Genomic DNA, 22,855 nt, shown 5'->3' with positions numbered 1-22,855 from the left:
TCAGGCCCCCCTTAGCTCTTCCTGCTGAGCTAGCCACAGCAGGGATACTGAAGTAACTATAGCCATCAAGAGAAAAACTATTGTTAGTGTCCCAAGTTTCCTGCAAAGCGATAATGTCGTACTTGGATATAAAATTTAACCAAATTACATTATCTGCTTTTGTCTTAATGCCAGCAATATTCCAGGTAAGAAAGCTAAAAACAGGCACATTGGTCCCAGACTGTACAGAATGTTCTGGCTGAAGTCAGTCATTGTGGTCCAGAAAGGATAGGGGTGCAAAACGGTTGGACAGTAAGAGGGGTTGAGCAAAAGGATTCTGAAACCCTTGGGGTACTGAATGATTCACAGTGTTGCGAGTGTGTTCAAAACCCCATCTGTGGTGTATATCAGAGTTAGAATCCCAACCAAAGGCTGGTGTTTTAGGGTATGTAACATTCGGTTGTTCACCATAAAAGAATTTTAGTGTTAATGGTACAACAGAGCCCTGCCTACGTTGTGGTGGGAGTAAGTTAATAAGGATGTTAGGTAACACACCTGTGTGTGTGAAAGCTTACTGCTACACAATCCCCCTTGAATTTTTTAGGGCGATTGCCCAGCCATGAAACCCTCTTAGCGGTTTTGATCTCTTGAGCTAACTGCTGACCACCCCCTGGAGCTAATCTCATATTTGTTGTAAGCCACTGTAGGGCTTTGTTAGACAGGGAGGAAGAGGATTCCTCGATACCGGCTTCTAATGGTGGAACATTAGCCAGAACTAGGACGACAGGAGAAGCTTCCACTATAAATTGAAGAGGGTCGGTTGGCTGAGCGTGTACAGGGGGTATCTCAACCGTTAAAGAACCGTCCCCTCTGTTGGTACCAGAACCGCTAGTTATTTGGTCGGGAAGCTGGGGTGGTGGATTATTTGGGGCAACAACTGTGTTCTCCCCCTCTTGATCATCATCCTGCCTACTGTTATTACCCATGTTTGACACTGTTGTCATGACACTGTCAACACCCTCAGTTAGTTTGTTCATCTGCCCTCCCAACTTTTTAACCTCAGATTGAAGTTTGTCAATCTTAGAGAGCAAAGGCTTAACAATGGATTTAATTTTCATATCAATTAACTCCGCAAATCTATCGAATAAATCCTCATCAAAACTGATGATAGGCTTGGCACTTCCCCCTCCGGTTTCCTTAAGAGGAGCTTTTGGGGTGTTTACCCTCTTCCTCCTAGTCCCAGATCTTAGTCCCCCCCGCCTAGGCGGGTTTTTAATTTTCCCAGAATCCGGGCGGGAAGGTAATTCAGTGATTGAAGTATCTTCATCTGTAGGGGATGCAAGAATTTCCTGGTCCTCATCACTGTCCAATTTGTTCCCAAGGTCCACTATAAGAACCTCAGTACCAGATCCAGATGGTACATTGCTAATCAAAGGGCCGGATTCCTGTGTTGTAGGACAGTTAAAACAAGCATCAGGAAGAGTCTGCAAAGACACTGAATCCTCAGGTGATGGGGTTAAAGAGGGGGACAAGCAATGTAAGTCAGGTGACTGACTAAGTCCCAGAGATTCTCTCCTTTGTGAGTTAATTTTTTCCACTGTTTGCACCAAATAGTTCTTCATGTTATTAGCTTGTGGCACTGGACCCTTTTTTGACATTATGGGTAATATAGCAAAGTGCCTGGGCTCCTGTGGGTACACAAAGGGCTGAAACAAACAAAACAGTCTTACTTGGTCCATAGAGTGCCTCGTATGCCTCTAGCAGGGTTTCTGGCCCTGCCCCTGCCTCCTCCTGCCGATGAGGGCCGTAGAGGGCCCGCCCTTTGCCCGGGCTTTGCCCCGGGCGTCCCGCGACGCGGGGGTGCTCCTCCTTTTGAATGCCTCAGTTGGCGCTCTCTGAGCGCTGCCGCGTCACTCGGACGCGCCGCCGCGGTGCCTGCCGGGAGTTGGAGTCTCCCGGAGCGGCGGCGCGGAGTCTGTGATCCCTTGACTCTTGGCGGTGGCGGCGGCGTGGGCAATGGCTTCTGCCTTCCTCGGTGATATCAGGTAAGTGGATGTGACTCTCGGCGGTGGCGGCGGATTGCTAATGTTCTCCCCCGCTCTGCCGGGGTGCTCCTCCTTTTGAATGCCTCAGTTGGCGCTCTCTGAGCGCTGCCGCGTCACTCGGACGCGCCGCCGCGGTGCCTGCCGGGAGTTGGAGTCTCCCGGAGCGGCGGCGCGGAATCTGTGATCCCTTGACTCTTGGCGGTGGCGGCGGCGTGGGCAATGGCTTCTGCCTTCCTCGGTGATATCAGGTAAGTGGATGTGACTCTCGGCGGTGGCGGCGGATTGCTAATGTTCTCCCCCGCTCTGCCGGGGTGCTCCTCCTTTTGAATGCCTCAGTTGGCGCTCTCTGAGCGCTGCCGCATCACTCGGACGCGCCGCCGCGGTGCCTGCCGGGAGTTGGAGTCTCCCGGAGCGGCGGCGCGGAGTCTGTGATCCCTTGACTCTTGGCGGTGGCGGCGGCGTGGGCAATGGCTTCTGCCTTCCTCGGTGATATCAGGTAAGTGGATGTGACTCTCGGCGGTGGCGGCGGATTGCTAATGTTCTCCCCCGCTCTGCCGGGGTGCTCCTCCTTTTGAATGCCTCAGTTGGCGCTCTCTGAGCGCTGCCGCGTCACTCGGACGCGCCGCCGCGGTGCCTGCCGGGAGTTGGAGTCTCCCGGAGCGGCGGCGCGGAGTCTGTGATCCCTTGACTCTTGGCGGTGGCGGCGGCGTAGGCAATGGCTTCTGCCTTCCTCGGTGATATCAGGTAAGTGGATGTGACTCTCGGCGGTGGCGGCGGATTGCTAATGTTCTCCCCCGCTCTGCCGGGGTGCTCCTCCTTTTGAATGCCTCAGTTGGCGCTCTCTGAGCGCTGCTGCGTCACTCGGACGCGCCGCCGCGGTGCCTGCCGGGAGTTGGAGTCTCCCGGAGCGGCGGCGCGGAGTCTGTGATCCCTTGACTCTTGGCGGTGGCGGCGGCGTGGGCAATGGCTTCTGCCTTCCTCGGTGATATCAGGTAAGTGGATGTGACTCTCGGCGGTGGCGGCGGATTGCTAATGTTCTCCCCAGTCGTTCTGTATGTGTCTGGTGTCAGCCCTAGTTTGGGTCATACATTTTGAGGTGTAGAAATATGTGAGCGGAAGAAGTCTAATTGCAGTACCTGGTACTTGGGGAAATTGGTTCAAATGTAGGAGATGTTGTACAGAAGGAGGGTTTCTAAAATTGATAATAACACAGTCCCCACAAAGGTCTGTGGGCCTGTTGCCTACCCAACCTACCCTGCGAGCCATGAGAATTTCATTGGCATTTGAATAAGCATATTGGCAGTGTCTGACAAGCCAGTGCAGACATTTGTTTCCTTCTGACCCTCCTTAACATTTGGGACTCTTGCAAGGGCAATAACATATGGGATTGAGGCTGGAGGAAGATTAATTATTGGCATGTCAACCCCAGCCCCACCCCCCTGACTGCGGGGCCCATCCTTGGCTAAACTGTTTTTCTAACTACCCTCGGTTAATGGTGCCTTTTCCCCTAACTTAGGACCAGCAGCTGGGGTATTGTAGCCGGGGTCAGGGTGGCAAAAGTCGCCACACAAGATGCATTTGTCCTTTCCAAGGTCTCAACGATGCCAGAGGTTGCTGGGCAAACAGAATCAGTTCCGCTCTCTCTGGCCAGTAAAGGATTTTTAAGAGATTTTCCGTTATTAGTGGTTGTGACGAGGGGGACCCGGACTCGGGCCCCCCTGGCCTGCCTATTCATGTGTCTCCTCTCTTTATGCAGCACACGGACACGTGGAAAACCCCAGACGCCGTCCCGTGCTGGACTCGGAGGAACCCTATAGCTTTAAGTGGGCGGATCCGCATCCGGGACACACCCTCTATACCACAGTAAAACCCGTCCCTGAAACCACACAGGTGTGTGTTACACCCGGAGGAGGAGAGTGGCGTGAGGAGAGCGAGGACGGAGCAGAGAGGAGAAGGAGCGAGGACGGAGCGGAGTGGAGAAGGAGCGAGGACGAAGCGGAAAGAAGAAGGAGCGAGGACGGAGCGGAGTGGAGAAGGTGCGAGGACGGAGAGGACTGGAAGAAGAGTGAGGACGAAGGCAAGTGGAGAGGTACCGAGGAGCAGAGCGTGAAGCGGAGAGACCAGGCGGACTACGAAGACCAGGGTACCGGAGGACGATTGGAGGTGGAGAGAGACTGCAGCGACACGCCAGGAGGCCACAGTGAAGGCGCATCGCCCAGCCACACTTCTCGGGAAGTGTGGCTAGGACAGGTACGGTCTCGTTTCCTGGGTTGGGCGGGACGTAGGCGGGACACCCCCCCCTGATCCAAACTGTGCACTTAAACCCCCTATCCCCCCCCCTCACTTCCACCTCACGGATAGCGGGGTACTGTTGAGCACGTGTGTTCCCTCACCAACCCCCTACCCTGTCTCAGTCTTTACGGGACAACCCAGTAAAACTGGTTTTCCTTTCTTTTTGGTTCTTTCTCCACTGGATACCGGCCCGAGTGTCAGGACGGCAGAAACCCGGACTACGCCTCCCAGAAGACATCGGGAGTTAAGAAGGCGGGGACTGGAACGAGAGGCCACGGAGGACGCTGCAAATCCCCTTCCTTACTACAGGGTTCCGGTGCAAAAGAGAAAACTGTATAAGGCAATAGAACCAGCCCTACCTACTACCCCTGTGTCCGTGGATTTGTTCGGTAAACCACCTGAATCCCCACAGTGGTACATGGGTTGGACCGTTTATCAAGTCGAGCAAGCACTGGGACAAGTTCCTCTCTCACACGGTCTCTAATTTGACCTCGTAGAACTTTCATCAGGGGAGCCACCCAGGCTGGGAGTGACATGTCAGATTGCAAGTTGAGCACCTCAATCGGAACCTGGTCAATCACAGTACCCATATTAACTGGTGTTCCGTCATTAGACTTTTTACGCTTGACCCATACCTTTGTGGGCGGTTTGATTTTGCTGGTCTGGACGGTGCCCTTGTTGTCACCCCTCCTCCAAGTAATTACTTTAAGTATGGTTCCTGTGCCTGCATCGGGTACATGTGGTGACATCACCAGAGAGCTTTCCTGTGCACTATAGCTGGTGGGCGAGACCGTGTCAAAACAGACTTGTCGAAGGGCAGTGGTTAGTGACAGCCGACGTTCTGCAACTTCTCCGTGGCCACCACTCCAATTGCCCTCTGGAGCATCCAATTAATGGATGTCTGTGGAAGGGGAGGGGGTATGGGCTGTGGTGGTGCATGATTGATTACGTTGGTAGTACGCTTTCCCATTGTTAAGAGTTTTACTGGGCACGTAGCAAAAACACCCTAGTTCACTTGTTTGCCTACGGGGTTTTTCAAGAAAAGGTAGCAGCCAGAGAAACAAAAAAGGTGACTTAGCAAATTAAAATGGCACCTACAGATAGTCCCAGTGTCGTCCACTCAGAAGCTAAGGTTGGAACGGCCCAGAGAACTTTCGTGGTCTGAAAAATTGATGTCCCAAGACACAAGCATAGGTGGTATCTGGACGGTAAAACCAAGGGAAAGGGCTCAGTCCAGTCTCTTCTTGTCTATGACTGGCTAAGACGGGCCAGTCTTCGCTGTGCAGGGTACACCCAGGCGCGTCCCGCGCTGCGGGAGCCAGTGAGGATTTAAAAGCGCCTCCTGGTGTAGAAGAATGGCGTGGACGGCAGCGGTCACGTTGGAGGGTGGGACTTATGGTTCCAGTCCCCCTCAGGCACTGCAGGACAAAGGGGCAGGCAGCAAGCAGAGTCAGGTTTCATTAATATGAACTTGCAGCATCATTGGGATCTGGTACCTTCTCACTCCGATTTCAATAATTCAGACAGGGCTGTGGCTGGATTTATGAGTGGTATGTAACATCAGCAGTGCATCTGTACACCGACCTGCATCTTAAACAAATGGTGGCAACAACTTGCTAATCCGTGATAAACTTCTACATTTTTATTGGTGATCGTTACAGAAGTGTAGTACTCCAAAACTATATTAATTAAATTGGAAGTACTTTAGCTAGCCCTGCCTCTTTACACAGCTTCAGTTTCTTCTGTCTTTCGAAACCAGAAAAACAGTGATCCAGGCCCTGATTACTTCCAGGCTGGACTATGGAAATGTACTTTATTTAGGTCTTCATAACTATCTTCAGTCTTCTGCAAGTGGTCCAGAATGCCGTGGCCAGAATAGCCCCCAATCTTGCTCCTAAAACCCACATGACCAGCATCTGAAATCACTCCACTGGCCACCCAGTAAAGAGGATTTGCCTTAAGACAGTGGTCCTGTCTCACAAAGTCCTGCATGAGAAAGGAGCAGTGTACCTTAGGAGGAGGATCTGTGCTTATGCCCCTCCAAGGGTTTTACAGTCAACCTAAGGCCATTTAGGCAGCATCCCTAAAATTCACAGGGCTAGAAATGGTGGTTGATCCTTTTCTTATCTTGGAGTAATTGCCTAGAACAAACTCCCTTTGGAACTGTGAGTTACCCCTGACCTTTCGGTTTTCAGGAAGAGGCTAGAAACCTGGCTTTTCCAGCAAGAGGCGTAAACGTTCATTCTTTTAGTCTGCATATGACCTTTCTCTCTAGTGCCAGGACACTCCATGGAGTATGTGTGCGCTCTACAAATGACTTCATTTCAGCGTCCCCAGTCAATATTTAGCTGGTGAACCTGCACAATTGCAGGCACAACCTGCACCTCTTAAGTTGTGTACCAGTCCCTTCCCATTCCCAGAAAGACCAGGAGTCAATCCAACTTCACAACCCAAGTGTGGAAAGTGCTAGCATGTATAGTTTTGTATAATTGCTCAAGTCCTAAATCTAAGTCCAATCTAAACCCTATCCTATCGCACAGGGTGTTCCGCAGGGGTCGGCTCTTAGCCCCACACTTTTCAATCTCTATGTGCAGCCGCTGGCTGCTGTCTCCAAGCGTTGGAACCCGACTATGGTGTCCTACGCTGACGACATGCAGCTGGCGGTTGCAATAAGTGGGGCCTCCGACCTTGAGGTGGCTAAGTTCCGTGAGGGAATCAGCTCAGTAACCCGTTGGATGACAGACAATTGCCTGCAATTGAACGCCAAAAAAACCGAGGTGCTCATTGTTGGCAGGCAGAGTCATCTCTGGGGTGATTATGGGTGGCCATCTGAGCTCGGCCCAACCCCTATCCCTGCCACCGAGGTTAAAAACCTAGGGGTCTGGTTGGATTCTAAACTTAGTTTTGTCTCTTACACTAAGAAAAACGCTGCCACGTGCTTCGGGACTCTTCGTAGGCTCAGACCCATTTTTAAATTCTTTGATGCTCCAACCAGACAGCTTATTGTACAAGCTACGATTTTGTCCAGGTTGGACTACGCGAGTTCCCTTCTGCTGGGAGCTAATCAGGCCGAACTTTCCAGACTTCAACGCGTTCAAAACGCTGCTGCCAGGGCTCTGGTAGGCTTTCCGAGATTCTGTTCGGCCAAAAAAACCATCTATAAACTCCATTGGCTCCCTGTTGCTCAGAGGATTAAGTTTAAGTCGCTTTGCCTTTCGTTTAAAATTCTGAAGCACTCCTCTCCTCAGATCTTGGAGCATTTTATCTTGCCGTATGTACCCCCGCGGTCTCTAAGATCTTCAGGACTCCATCTGGTCACAGTCCTGCGCTTCAAGAGGGCTAGGGCCGGTGGCCGCTCTTTCAGAGTGCTTGCTGCCAGGCTATGGAACTCTCTTCCTGTCCATATCCGCGCTATTGACAAACTTCTGGTCTTTAGGAAGGCCGTAAAAACCTTCCCTTTTCCTTCGGATTCCTAGAGTTGTTATGGTTGTGTCTTTGGTTTTGCTTGTGTCCGGCTATTTGTCCATTATAGCGCCGGGGCGCCCCTTTGCTGGGGCGCCCCTTTGCTGGGGCAGCTGCGCGCTCTACAAATCTGGCTAACATAACATAACATAATTGCCAGAGGGAACTCATAAAGCCAGCATCTGCCGAGCTGCCCCAGCCATGGGGAAAATCTTGACTGATATCCAATCCTAAAATTCCAATCCTAAGATTACAGACACTAAATTTTAATTACCCTTGGGTGCTAGCTCACCGTAACATCATTTTCACTGAATTTATTCATGAGCAATTTGGTCAACTTATTATGGGATTGTAGTTTATTTGGGATCGGTCCTAGCCAGCCATGGATAACTAGAATTATGGGCTAGCAACTTTAAACAAGGGTCCTTGACAGGAAAGATCAACGTATCAATAATTATAGGCCACAATAAGCACTATAATGAAAAAAAGTCCAGCCGGACTTTGAAATTTATTCAATGTTTGAATATATTAAGTCAGACGAACCAACAATTAAACAGTGGGACACAATCCTGCATCCACAATGCTACACATACAATCAAACAATACAAATACTTGGGGTATTTCAGGCATATAAAAATTAGGAGCAAAAAGGAAATTTAAAGTGCATTTGCTTCACATATGTGGAAAACATAAGAATTTAGGCACCTAATAGTACACTATTGTTTAGACCACATATCATGTCGACGGCGTTTCGATCCTACTAGCATTAAAGGATCATCATCAGGACATTCATTGCTTGCCTGAATGAAAAAAGCCTGTATTGACAGGAAGGAAGGGGACATATAACATTTCATTAGCCAGCTGTGTTACTCACCCGATTTTTCAACGCAAACTCATGCCAAGTTTTTAAGGTGCTAATTGTTCATTCAGGTGAGCAGGTGTCAGACAACCTGTGCCAACCATACAAGGCGCAGTGGAAGGCAAGCCATGCCACGCTCGGAATCTATGCCGTGAACAAGTCGTGTTCAAAGTGCCTATAGCATGCTTTAGGTGAATTCTGCCAAATTAGTGAAAGGTCTAAGCTGTTAGTGAACATCCAACAATTGGTGCAGCACAATGCTTGCGCTAAAAGGGTCTACGCCGATAGTGTACATCCAACAATTAGGTACTTGAACTAATATAAGGGGGAATAATTAATAAGCTCCAGAACCCGGTTGGGGCATGAACCAGCGTGTAGTACTGGAACCTTGGAACAATAGAACGGACGAAGACGTTAATTCAGGTGGTGCCTAAGGGATAAGGACCAAGTTAGACTCGGGTTTGATAATTGAAGGGTACGGGGTTAGCGAGGAGGGGCGGAATGGCTTACCTCATAGAGTACGGCTAGGGATTGCCATAGATTGAGGAAGTGAGCCTAGAACGAGGGTGGAGAGGCTGAGGTTATACACCCCCGATTTGATATCCACTTGCAGCAAGTTAATTTGGTCCAATGTGTGACGTTAACCTCATGGGGTCTCAATTAGGGGTCGAAGAGGCTGATGTCCGGAAGACGTCCCGGAGGGTACCTGGGGCCAAAATTAGTCAATTTAAGCCAAAACACATGGAGCGTGTATTTATCGTAATTGCCAAACCTAATGGAAAGGGCCGCTTACCTGCGGACTGATAATAAAGGCTCCTGACACGGAGCGAGGTAGCTGCAGCGAGGCGCGTTCCCGGAGAAGGTTCCGGGCTGGGGTAGTACACAGAGATACCTGGGGCCGAATAAAATGAGTAATTTAAAAACCTGTGCTAAGTACCAGTGAGAGATACGTGTTAGCCCAACCCAAGGAACCAGTCGCTTACCTGCCGATTGACAATAATGGCTCCTGCTGCGGAGCGAGGAAGCCTGTAATAGGGCTCCTATGAAAGAAACAGCGCGGAACCGTATAAGTATGTATTCCCTAATTAAAGGCACAATCAGCCTCGGAACATGTCAAGGGCTTACCTTAGGTTCACAATGGAACTAGGAAATTCGTCCCGGTGCTCAGTAGCGCCGTGGAACGTCTGGGAGTGGGCGTGTGCGGTAGAAGTAGAAACCGCGGCGGCCATGATGGAATGGGAATTAACACATTGTGACGGCCATGTGGGGTGGGGCAACCCAAATAAACGGCTGACATGTTGGAATGGTGATGGGGGGGGTTGGAGAGTGAATTCCAGACGCATGCAGGTGATATGACATAGTGAAGGTGGCGGTGCACAATTAGACACATTGTATAAAACATTACATAGTTTTGATATTAACAAGAATTAGAAGGGTTAACAGAAGTGAGGTCAATTCGTTAATTCAGAGACAGGACAAATGGTATTCACAAAAGTGAGGTCCAATCCTCATTTCGGTTGAGACCACTACGTATACTGTCAGAGAGTAGGATCATCTTGAGTTCTTCTCTATTGAGCAAAAGTCCAATGTCACCTCCACGAGGAGGTAGCTTCACAGATTTCAGGACAGTCCATTTCAAATCATTGTCTGTGTGTCCTTTATCCGTGAAGTGGTCCACCAATGGGGCGTTGGGAGTTTTACAGCGAATACGACTGCGATGTTGGCAGATCCTTGTCTTGACTTTTTGTCTCGTTTGTCCCACGTATATTAATTTACATGGGCATTGAATTAGGTAAATTACATCATTACTATTGCAATTGGTGAAGCTTTTACATGAAATATTGACTTTATCAAATACAAAAAACTTTCCTTCGATGGTGAATTCACATACATTACACGCACCACACTTAGCATGTCCAACTAATGGTGTTTGGGTCCATAGAGAATCGATTGTGCTCAAAGTAGGGGGATTTGAAAGAGCTGCTCGGACCAAGTGATCTTTCAAGTTGGAACTTTTTTTGAAAGCTAACAACGGGCGATCATAATGCAGACTACCCGCACTCAGAGTAGGCCAATGCCTAAGTATACTTTTCTTCAAGTCATTGGACACAGGTGAGAATGTAGTTACACATGCTAGTCTTGTGTTGGATTCTTTATCTTTCGGACAGAGAAGTGCCTCCCTGGGGCAATACCAGGCACGTTTGACTGCTGTTCTTACTAGCCTGTTGGGGTAGCCCCTATGTATTAGCTTATCAGACAGTACATCAGCCTCCCTGAAATAGTCTTCCTTGGCGTAGCAATTACGCCTAATGCGGAGGAACTGCGAGTAGGGCAAGGAATCCCTAAGGGCTCTCGGGTGGTTGCTATTGTAGGATAACAATGTGTTCCTCTCAGTGGGTTTGCGGTGTAACCTTGTGTGTAAATGACCCTCAAGATGATATATGTTTAAGTCCAAGAATGGGATGGATTCAGTGTCAATGGACTGGTAAACGTGAGCCCACAGCAATTATTGTTCAGCCAATGGATAAATAGATTTAAATTACCTTCATCATTATTCCAAATTAGGAAAATATAATCGATATAGCGTTTCCAACTAATGATATCTGATGAGAAGGGATTGGAGGGTGTTAAGATAGAGTGAGTCTCCATTTGATCCATGAATAGTATAGCCAGATTGGGGGCAAAAATTGCCCCCATGGAAGTGCCTTTGATTTGTTGGAAATACTGCTGATCAAAGGAGAAAAAATTCTTTGCCAGACAAATTTCCAACGGAGTATGAAAATTGTGGGAACCCGATGTGGTCTGGGCCTGGTAACAAGGATGTCGCGTATAACCAGTAACGCAGCAGTTTGGGGAATATTTGTATACAAGGACTCAACGATAAAGGGAGTTTCTTCAATGAAGTTTACCATGGTCATGCTGTCTCTGACATAACATTGAGTGTCTGGTACGAAATCCTTGATAAAAAAGTTTACATATTCACCCAAAGGTTCAAGGATCGAACCACATCCAGAAACAATCGGACGTCCTGGTGGTGTGGTGATGCTCTTATGTATTTTAGGTAGGGTGTAAATAACCGGCATACGTGGCGATCTTGTATTAAGAAACTGGTGCTCTTTTTGGTTAATGATCCCTAATTCAAGGGCATCTGTAGTAATTTTTAGAATTATCATTTGTAATTCTTTAGTTGGATTAGTGGGAAGTCTCATATAGTGGTCCGTATTTGAGTTGTCTTAGAATTTCAGCAGTGTATTCATCTCTATTTTGTAAGACAATGCCACCACCCTTATCCACACTCTTAATGACAAGAGTAACGGCTTAGACCTTTCACTATTTTGACAGAATTCACACAAAGCATACTATAGTCACTTTGAACACAACTTGTTCACGGCATAGATTCCGAGCGTGGCATGGCTTGCCTTCCACTGCGCCTTGTATGGTTGGCACAGGTTGTCTGACACCTGCTCACCTGAATGAACAATTAGACCTTAAAAACTTGGCATAAGTTTGCGTTGAAAATCCTGTGAGTAACACAGCTGGCTAATGAAATGTAATATGTCCCCTTCCTTCCTGTCAATACAGGCTTTTTTCATTCAGGCAAGCAATGAATGTCCTGATGATGATCCTTTAATGCTAGTAGGATCGAAACGCCGTCGACATGATATGTGGTCTAAACAATAGTGTACTATTATGTGCCTAAATTCTTATGTTTTCCGCATATGTGAAGCAAATGCACTTTAAATTTCCTTTTTGCTCCTAATTTTTATATGCCTGAAATACCCCAAGTATTTGTATTGTTTGATTGTATGTGTAGCATTGTGGATGCAGGATTGTTTAATTGTTGGTTCGTCTGATTTAATATATTCAAACATTGAATAAATTTCAAAGTCCGGCTGGACTTTTTTTCATTATAGTGCTTATTGTGGCCTATAATTATTGATACGTTGATCTTTCCTGTCAAGGACCGTTGTCTTTAGCTTAACTGATACCCCAGGTCCTTGCTTACCTAGTGGGTTCCCTTGTCCCTTAGTAAAAGCAACTTTAAACAAGCATTTGCAATGCAATAGGTCTCACATTTACACAAATTTGAGTTTTTGTCAATGCAAATAACAATGCCTTTTATTTTGTTTTCGTTTTTAAAACATAAATAAAAGGCATTGTCATTTCCAATGCTAATAGTTTACATTCGCATAAATGCGAGACCTATTGCATTGCAAATGATAGTCAGTAACAGGACATTTACAAACACCGGTGTCTCTGACAGGCTAGCATGGGGTTAGACACGGGTCACGCCAGAGGCAAGAATCTTTGAAAGGCCAGTAGGGCATTGGCAGGGTTAGTCACAATGCTTCCACAGAGAATGGTGTTACTGAAAATTTAGAAAGGAGCTACGCGTCGGCATGGCCAGTGGCTTTGAAAGGCCAGTTGGACATACGTGCAGGCATGTTTCTTTCAAAGGCTGGGAAAGGGAACGTTACAGGACAGGAAAGAAATTGGCAGGTTCTAAATCAGGAAGGCTGGGCAGAGTCAGCTGCACATCACTGATAGCTTGGAAATGTTTTAAAATGTATATTTTAATTTTATTTCGGTGCAGAATACATGCAAAAATGACTTAATAAAAACACTGATGCATTATTGCACAGAAATCACCATTTAAGCAGACAATAGTTATGATAATAATTAATAACTGACATGATTAAGTTCCCTCTGAACTGTGTTCTCTATTTGTCACCACAACTAGCTGCAAATAAGCATCTAACATCAAATTGGCTCTCAATAACCTCTCAACTCTTACTACAACACTCAACTGTTGCAAAGTAAACTTTTAATTGGAAGATGCGGTTTCCCAGTTCTTTTTGGCTGTCTGGAAAATAACCACTTCTTGCAGGTTTACCAGCCACTCCCATCCCTCCACTGATCGTCTCACCCTCACCTCTCCTACCACCCTCTGCAGGACCAGAACTAGTGGTAAGACCGGGGAGCCCAGAGTCCCTGCAGCCGCCCCCTCCCCATGCAACCCGGACATTGGTGACTACTCCGGGGTGATTCTTACCTTAAGGGAATACATTAAAAACATGCGATATTTTGTGGTGATGAGTTAGTAAATGAAAAAGGCAAGGGAGAAAAGAGAGGGGGACAGGGCAGGAGATGGAAGAGAAAGTGAGATGGGGAAACAGGATCAGAGACAAAAAAGTGCCCATTATCTGTACCGGAACAACAGTGCTGTCACATAAATACACATTACAGAACAAACATTAACTGCCTGCAACCTACGTGTCGGATATGCACACCTAAAAAGGCACACCTGCACTGCTAACACCAATGTGGCAGCCGACACATACATTACGTATAGATGTGCCATTTCAGATACACGTAATAGTCTTTTCTTAATGCCACCACATCTTCACACTCACGCAACTCTCCAGGTGGGGACCAACCCTTGCTCAAATGGTATAGCTTTGCTTGTGGAAAATTGAGAAATACAAATCGAATGTACTGGCACCAAGTACGCACCTGTGGTAAAAGTGCACGAGATGCACTTCACTTTAGGTGAGCTACGTAACAACAAACGGGCACACTGTATGTGTGCACTAAATACAGTCACAGAAAGCCCAGCAACTGCGTCAAGCTGCATGTAAATACATAAAGTGCTTCTGTGAAGGGTTCTTGTTCCGGTCCCTCTGCAGTATGTGTAATGGGAAAAGTGCACTTTGTATGCACCGTCTGCGGGCACGAAAAAGTGTAGTCGCCTTAACAGCTCCAACCCATGCACACTACGTATTTCCAACACGTGCACTCGGTGTGCACTGTCTGGGAATCCCGGAAACCCGCCAGCGTTATCCTAGGTGCAGGGAAAGTCACGACAGAAACTGGAGTACTTTCAAATGACGAAAAGTCCTTCAGCTGCATTCCATATGCATTATAAGTATTTAGAACAAGTTCACCATAAACTAAGTGCCGGCGCTGGAACGAATGATTGCGACTGGCCTGGTAGCTCCTGATGAGGTTATGACATACACGAGTCTCATTGTGGAATAACCACACAGATCCAGTACTACTGGTATAAAAACCAAAAGCCTTACCCAACTCCATGGACAATTTTGCTGACATCTACTACTTGCTGAGTGCAGCTGATAACTCTGGGAGGTGGGGGGCGCATTGCGTTGCTTAGGAGGATAGTGGGGTGAAGAGTGTGTCGGTGGCAGGGCAGGCTCAGGAACATATTGCATGCATGCTATAAAGGGGGGTGGGGGGCGGCTCACCGCAGGAGTGAAAATGAGAAACCGAAACCTACAAGGCGCGCAGCATTCAGAAGCATGGCAGCATCGGATTCCGACGCTAGCCTTGGGATTGGGTCGCGCGCGTGAGCTGTCTACGTTACAAGCTCACGCGCGCAACCCAATCCGAAGGCGCACGTCGGAATCAGACGCTGCCATAGACAATGCTGCGCACGTGGCCAGCTCTTGTCTCCCCTCGTTGTCAGCTGAGCCGACAGCTATAGCTCTCGCGGCGAGAAGGCGCTTTCGCAAGGGCGAGACCTAAAAAGCAGCACACGTCACCGACTTTTCTTTTGCACTTGCATTTTAAATGGCAGCCTGGGTGCTTTTTGTGACTGGTCTTTTTGAAATTTTCTTTCGATTTAAAACGGTTTGCAATTTCAGCCTTTGTTGTGCACTAGCATGTCCGCTCTTTGATTGATGTTCTGGGCACCATCCTTTCCCAATTAGATTTTTACCTTTGAGCCCTCTGCTACTCACCTGGTGACCACACTAACAGTGTATCTATTGACAAATAGCGTTATTATTTACCAGATTTTTCCTACAGGTGACATTTAAAACGTATACACTATTTGTCCTCCGCTTTCTTTGCTGACTAGTTTTCTAACTTGTCAGGAACAGTGACACCACATACAAAATCTAGATATTTCTGTGAATAGCGTTATTTGTGATTCAATCTATACTTGTAGTCTTTTAGGAAACTCCCAACAAACCCAGTTACCCTGCCCTTACTATGGATACCACATTATCTTCTAGTTTCTCTGTAATCTGGATGTGCCTGGTCCTTTCCTCTACCACCTCTTCAATATGTACTAGCAGGATTAGAGGGTCTTTATTTCGGCATGCTCTATTGACCATTAGCCATGATCTTAGCTATTGTCCAACATTTTAACTTGTTCAAATATTTTATTTTTCTTCAGGCATTCAATCTTCGATTACAATGTTTTACCCCAAGCTAGACAATTTCTCTTGGAAACTATTTACTCTGCCTTTAGTGATGGGGAACAAGCCATCGTACAATAAGTGTTTCCATAAACTTACAATATTCATATTACTGAATTACTTTATTGTTTAACAAAAAACATTACAATGACGTACATCTTCTATACTAATATAATAAAGAGAGAGCCCAAACCTTTGAGGCGGGTAATCTCAGGAACCACAGCACCAATCACAACACCCAATACAGCGTTGGAAAGGGCAGTTGCAGCAGAAGGACATAGGTTATGCAGACGCCCACCATATACATTTAAAAGGTAAAAGAACCGTGCCAGCAAAGTAGTCCCTTGTGGGCGTGCCTGCGTTGTGCTGTGGGCGTGTGCCGAGGGCGTGACAAACGCTGGGGGCGTGTGGTACGTTCCACCCTTCATGCCATGTCTCATATCGTGTGCTGTGGGCATGTGCTGGGGGCGTGGGCGTGTGCGGGGCGCGGGATTACGAGAAAAAAAAGCAAGTGTTGTGCCCAATATTTCATTGTTTTTTCTTCCCAGGTTCTGTGCATTCCATCTCCGGGTGTGCTTGCCCCACGCTCCCAGTGACGTGCACCTGCTTTACTGTAGGAAGGTCAGGCATGGCGCTAATACCAAGGGACGGAAGGAGCGCAAACAGGGTCCACTGTGCAGGAAATCTAATCTTGCCTTAACTTCCGGTGATGCCTGAAGTGCACACTGGAGATTTTCCCCTTCTGTTCCGCACAGGCCTCGCGCCACGCACATCCGGACACAAGGCCCGCCTCCACGGAAATAGCAAGAAAAGGACTATCCCTTCCCCTGTAAAGACATTGGTGGCATGGCGGCCCATATAATATTTTTTCACCACCCATTTAAAAAATGACCAGGTCTCTCTCACTGATGGCCAGCACCGACATACACTTTTAGACACACCTCCCGCCAGACGTTCTAGAATAGCGAACTTTAGAGCTGGGGAGCTGCGTTCGAATCTCGCCATCAGCTCAAAATCCTGTGATTCCAGGCAAATCGGTTTGTCTCCCCGTGCCTACCACAAATGAATGTATTCTTCTGTAATGTATATTGTGCTCATGCCATGTTGTCGAGTTTGCGGTATATAATATTGCAATAAAAAATAAAATAAAAAAACTTGAGAACACACATTACTGACCGCGCACTCTTAAGTGCATCAGCAGTGCACTGTGAATCGGAGTGTTTCACAGGCCGGTCACAGATGAGAAATGCTATCAAAACGAAATCCTACAAAACAATATACTACTGGCCGGCAGCAATTCATACCCGGACACTGTCGGGACGGGCTGCTAGTACAACAATAAAAACATGTCAGTCGGTTACTAAAATATTTACAGGTGGAACAATAGAGAAGAACATTAACTGAGTTTCTTTATCTTTGCTTACATTATTTCAGGCTCTTTTAACCAAACCTAGGTACAGCCCTTTAATCCATTAACAGTGTCACATATGAGTAGCGGATATTAGAGGAACATGATATTTAACGATAAATAATTGTTTAAAACCTAATCAGCGCCTGTTAAGAATTATATAGTCTGTCTAATTTCATGCCGCTTAAATATGGACTGCAATTGAACCAGGAATATTCATACTAGTTTTTATGATATTGGGGAGGGCCACTGTTTTTCAATGAATCAGTGATGTAACTAGTATTTTGTGATCTTTTGGATAGGGCATTTTCAAATGGTTTCTGAAACATCCACTGTACACCAGATTAACTACTAACTTTTGGTTAAGGAGTAGCATGCTTCCTGTCATAAATCGCTTCAATGCTCGTCATGAGTGTGATATTTAGTTGGTTTTTTTTTTTACATTCAATACATGAAATGATGGGGATCCAGGTGGACCTGATATCCAGGTTGATCCCAGTGAAATAAGCTGAACTTGATCCTGGTGTGACTTGCCAACACTGGGTCACATTCAACAGCGGAGACACGTTGCCAGATGTGTATTCAGAATAGCGCCCTGCAGGCAGTGAGTAGACTTTCTTATTTTCGTTTCCACCTGAAGCCCAAAACAAAGGCCTCATTTAAAAGGCCAGCAGCCCGCCTTTTGTTTGAGTATACTCATGGCTGGGAACACCTGGAACCTAACACCTAGATGGTAATGTAACAGAGGGATACAAAGACACACAGCTTGTTATAACTTCACAAGTACTTAAGAGACTCTGTGATTTGGAGGTGGATTTTTGACTTGAACACCTATATGTAAAACATATGCATGTACAGTAAGAATGTCAGATACATCAATCTATATGAGTAAATATACTAATAACGATTTAAATAACACTTATTTTTTTTCCTTTTATAGAGCTACTCATCCCAATTACACACACATTATGCGTCGGTAAGCAATCTTGAAAGTGTGTAAATCAATATATGATAAATGTTGCATAAAACAATGAGAGTTACAAGGTGTAGGAGTCACGTATCGTTCGTATTGGCGGCAAAATATATGTTAAGAACGCATGGTGTGGGATAACAAAGTTAGGATTTAAAACATAACCAAGCGGTTGGAGTGGTCTGTACTAATAAGACTATTACTCTACATAGGAATACAACGGACCTTGACCAGTAACACATTATTAGACTTGCAAATTTGCATAAAATGCCCCACTTTCTTGCTCTTATTACTTTTCTTCCCTTGTGCAGGACAATTAGCAAAACTGCTGACCAGCGTAGAGGATCCACACCTGTAGCATGGCAAAGTGCGAGTTGAAAATATTCTTTTTTCATCAACAGTAACGAAAAGGCAAATTTTTGTATCCCTAATGGAGCACACCAAGGCACATCGAGCAGCACAATTTGATCACCAACTAACTGTCAGATGGATGGATGGAGACCAGATTTCAGAACAGGAATCATTAATACCTACACGCGACAATAAGATACGCTCAGGATTACTACAACAACCTAATGATAAAGTGCCAGTAATATAGTGAAATGGGAAGTTCTTTGCAGTAATTGTCCATACCCTTCAACTCACCCTCCTCTTAACGATATTTACACTCCTAAAACGCATCGTGCCTCCCGCCATAAATGTTCAAAAGTGTTAACTTCTTTGAAAACCTGCAGTGCCCAACAAAAAGGTTTTCTCTTTTCGTTTTAACGAGACCAACCTCTTAAACATCTGACCCCATCCTCATCCAAGAACCTCCAAGTTGACAGGCATGTTCCGACCTCAGCAGACAAGTGATACCAAATGTAGGCTAGGCGAGTTTCTGGTAATTACCTGAATTGTAGAGAATAATCATAACCTGTACTGAACCTCACTAAAGCCAGTTATTTGGAAAGGAAGTCCGCTACTCTTCCTTACTAGTATAAAGGCGATCTTCTCTCTCGTATTTACAGCGCGCAGATTAGTAGCATGAGGCAAAAATATATAAGTGCTTCAGCCAAATCAAATCGGTGGACAAATATTACACCAGTTACCGGAAATGTGTAGCGACCGTGGATTCGTTTTAAGTTTTTTGCCGTGTGATTTGCTGGGTGAATTCGCACTCGTTATTCATTGGGTCGTGACATTGGATCCTGTGCCGCGGCTTTCGATAGGTCGGCAAGGCGCTTGCTAGTAGCTTATTAGCTGTGAGACCAGGAAAGTACACATGCCCTAGGCGCAGTTATTTAGCTGCTGCACGGCCCAAACATTCCGTCAGATGACGGGCTTCCTTGCGCTTCTCCGAATCCATTTACATGAATAGGGGTCCATGGCTTAATTAGTCCCAAAAAATCGAGCAACCACGTGATTGAAACCGTTGCAGGAAAATAAAATACACTAGTTCCCACGGCGTTCTCAATCTGACTATCTCCGCCCCTTGGCAGCTTCTTTGGCACCATCCGCTCCCGAGAGCCACCCAGCCTGCATCCATGTTACGAGGACGTCATCTCCTGCGACCCCCCTTGCCCCTCCCTCCTGCTGTTCCTGAGCACCGCGGCTCCCCCCGGGCCCAGGCCCCAGCCTGAGCTGCTTCTGCAAACTGCTTCTTGCTGTACAGGGCTCAGCCTGTCCTTCGCGGCTTACACTTGTAACAGTCCTGTCCGCCCTCCACTATTCCATCTGGGCCCTGACCTGCTACGGCTGCGGTAAGTGGTCATCTGTCGAGAGGTACTATCCTGCGCTCCGCACTCTTCATTTCACAGGGCTTGATAACGCCTTCATCCCCACCCACAGCTCCGCGAGGGTGGGGCTATGTCTTGCCCTACTCTGGTTTCTCGCAGCTGGACTGCCCCTCCACACCCACCACTGCGCAAGGCTTGAGTCTCCTCGCACCTACAGCTGCGCGGGGGCGGGCCTGGACTAACCCGTACCCACCCCCAACTCGGAATGGGGCTTGAATGACAGTGATTTGAGCCCATGGAAAGGTCAGGACAGAATCGCGCAGGGGCTGACAGCCACGTTCATACATTATGAAATGTAGTGTAGCAATACTCTGATAGTGTGACTTGACATATGCATATTGCCAAAACCTTATTGTCTAAAGTATTTTTAAATATATTCGAGGCATCATCTTCCATTTTACTTTGAGATATAAAGGGGATCGACTTCCTGTTGTATCTGTTCTGTATGGTTTTGGACGATTTTCTGAACTCCGTATTCTCGAGGCTTATTGTATGCCCATAGGATTCACTGTGTTTTGTGTTATGGCATGTTGCTGAGCCTTTTGCGGCTTTTATGCCACTTGAGCCTTCTAGTTAGAGTGATTTGCAAATGTTCATCGCCTTGCTTTTGAAAGTTTGTCATTTTCATTTAAAACTGTCTGAAGTAGTCTCTTCTTGTTGCTCTACGTTTGATGCAGTGAATAAAAGCGGGCACCATAAGTAGTTTCATGTTATTGATATCCGTGTTGCGTTACGTGCATGTCTGCTCTTGGGGCTGATGTCTCCCTGTCACTCGTTCTCCTTTTTAAACCCCGTCATTCTCTCGCTGATTCCTGGGAAACGAGATTATTATTTGAAGGGAATTAATGGATGCATTTACCTGTTTCATTCTGCACTATGTGTTTTAAATCAAGGATGTAAAAACAGATGTCTTTCTCATACGTGTTTGAAAAATATGAACATCCTCTAGTTGTTTGAAATAAATACATTTGTCGTTCCCACAGGTACAATTAAATGTGTCTTTTCCCATAGGTACATTGAAGCGGAAACATTTTAAAACAGACCTTTTAAGCTAAAGCCTCTTGTAGTCCACACTAAAAATGTACAGTGGGCTTAGAGCCCATGCTTTACCGTTGGTTGGCTTTTCTGTTACTCTTATTTGCTTGCTTCTTATCTGGCAGTTCACTATCTGATCGTTGCCCCTCTCGAGAGTATAGCCTCTTTACCATTCTTTTGACTGGCTGTCTAGTATCCTTCCGCTGTGCAATCTGTTATAATCTACTGCTGCATTTCCCTTCTCTATGGTTCCCTTCTCTACTGCTCAGCCAGTGTATATGTTGGTGTGCCTGAAGATGTCTAGAATGTTGGATGTATGATGATGTCGTGGAATGTTGGGTGCTTGGTGAGCTGTGGAGTGTCAGTTGGTGTGTGCAGGCTGAGCAGGGCAGAGGCTGCTCCTGGTGGGGCATCACTTGGACTTACCATCTCCCAAGGATATTGATGTTATTTACTGATCAATAAATCTTATGAATATATCTACACATCATCTGGTCTCTAAGGACTATCTTATTTACAATACTGGCGACGAGGTAAAAAGAACTACGTGTTTGTGAAGGATTACCCTGGATTACCTGGACTAACCAAAGGAATATAAACTTTTGAAATGGAACCCAAGGAAAAATACATAAGGTAAAGGGAAAGAATAAGGAAACGTGAAACAAACGGTCTGTTAAGCCCCACCAGTGTTCTTAGTCAACAGGACAGCCTGCAGTCCAGAGCGTTTAAAACTTGTTGATTTTCCTAGGAATTAAGGATTTGGACTTACCAGCCTTGTATTTGGATTTACCAGCCTTGCATGTTACCTGTATTTTTCTAATAATAAGACTTTCACATGCTGTCTATGCGGGTGTATTGTGGAGATTACTTTGGATGGCAGTTTCCTTGTTTTTCTACTGCTTTTAATCTTCATTTTGGTTCACTCTCCTGCTGTCATTGAATTTGACCTGGGACTGGAGGCAACGATTGGCGAGTGCAGCTGATTGATGTAGTGCTCGTTTGTTTGCATGAGCGTGCATCGGACATCAGGTATGAACTTGTGGAGGCACACCCTCTGCCTGTGGAGAGATCGGTGTCTGCGCTTTGTTAAGCATCACAGTGGGACAGAGAGTTGGACATTTTAAACGGGGGAATGTTATATCGCCAACTCAGAAGGACTTTTTAGTGCACTTGCAACGTGTTTTGGTAGCGACAATGATTTCCTACATTTACCATGGGCCAATCTAATATTTGTCTACTCAACATAACATTTTAATGTGTTATGGACACTCGCAGCTATTCTTTGCATGTTCGTTGACTCACAGTATGCTGTGCTGGTGACGGTTGGTCGGCGGAGCTCCTTCGAGTTTCCCTGCTGGCATCCAATTGATGATGTTTCTGGAACTCTTCGGCGTGTTGGTGAAGTCTTCGCTCCTGACCCCTGTGACGTCTGTGAACATGCCGAGCTTGGTTTTCATGTCGTTTACGCTGCTACGCTCGACGTGGCGGCCATGTTGTTTTCGGCTCAGTTGCCATGACAACACTTCATTTGCCAGTCTCTTGTTTGTTTCTTTAGCTTGTCGAAGGTTGGGTTTTCGTCACAACGGAGGATACTACTTGGTCAGCGACAAGCATCTGGTGGGAATCGGAACCCGTTTGTCCACTTCCCAGTTTTGACCCTTGGATCTACACGGTACTTTTGCTGGTTGTCACTTTCGAGTGGTGAAGTTGATGGAAATCCGGGTGGGAGATCGCTCACCAGAGCTGTCTTCATTAATCGAAGGGGATGTATTGTAGACTTTTTGCTGGGAGATTTTGGGTGAGGACA

The 22,855-nt window shown here is 46.6% G+C and overlaps 2 protein-coding genes across 7 annotated transcripts in view; one reads left to right on the top strand and one right to left on the bottom strand.

The window, feature by feature from the left end:
• Positions 1–19,849, bottom strand: part of ORC4 (origin recognition complex subunit 4) — a 326,462-nt gene extending 306,613 nt beyond the window's left edge. The window contains exon 1 of one of the 5 annotated variants that reach the window (XM_086957257.1): positions 19,127–19,849. The gene's annotated coding sequence lies outside the window, so the exon portion shown is untranslated. Of the gene's footprint in view, positions 1–19,013 lie in introns of all 5 variants that reach the window. The other 4 variants (XM_086957260.1, XM_086957259.1, XM_086957262.1 and 1 more) reach the window with 4 other exon arrangements.
• MBD5 (methyl-CpG binding domain protein 5) overlaps positions 19,840–22,855 on the top strand; it is a 563,198-nt gene continuing 560,182 nt past the window's right edge. For both annotated transcript variants that reach the window (XM_086957256.1, XM_086957255.1), the window contains exon 1: positions 19,840–19,977. The gene's annotated coding sequence lies outside the window, so the exon portion shown is untranslated. The remainder of the gene's footprint in view (positions 19,978–22,855) is intronic.

This window comes from Lissotriton vulgaris, chromosome 2_1, assembly GCF_964263255.1.
Source record: "Lissotriton vulgaris chromosome 2_1, aLisVul1.2, whole genome shotgun sequence".
In the NCBI taxonomy this organism is placed as follows: Eukaryota; Metazoa; Chordata; class Amphibia; order Caudata; family Salamandridae; genus Lissotriton; species Lissotriton vulgaris.
This window is presented reverse-complemented; position numbering and strand designations above follow the sequence as displayed.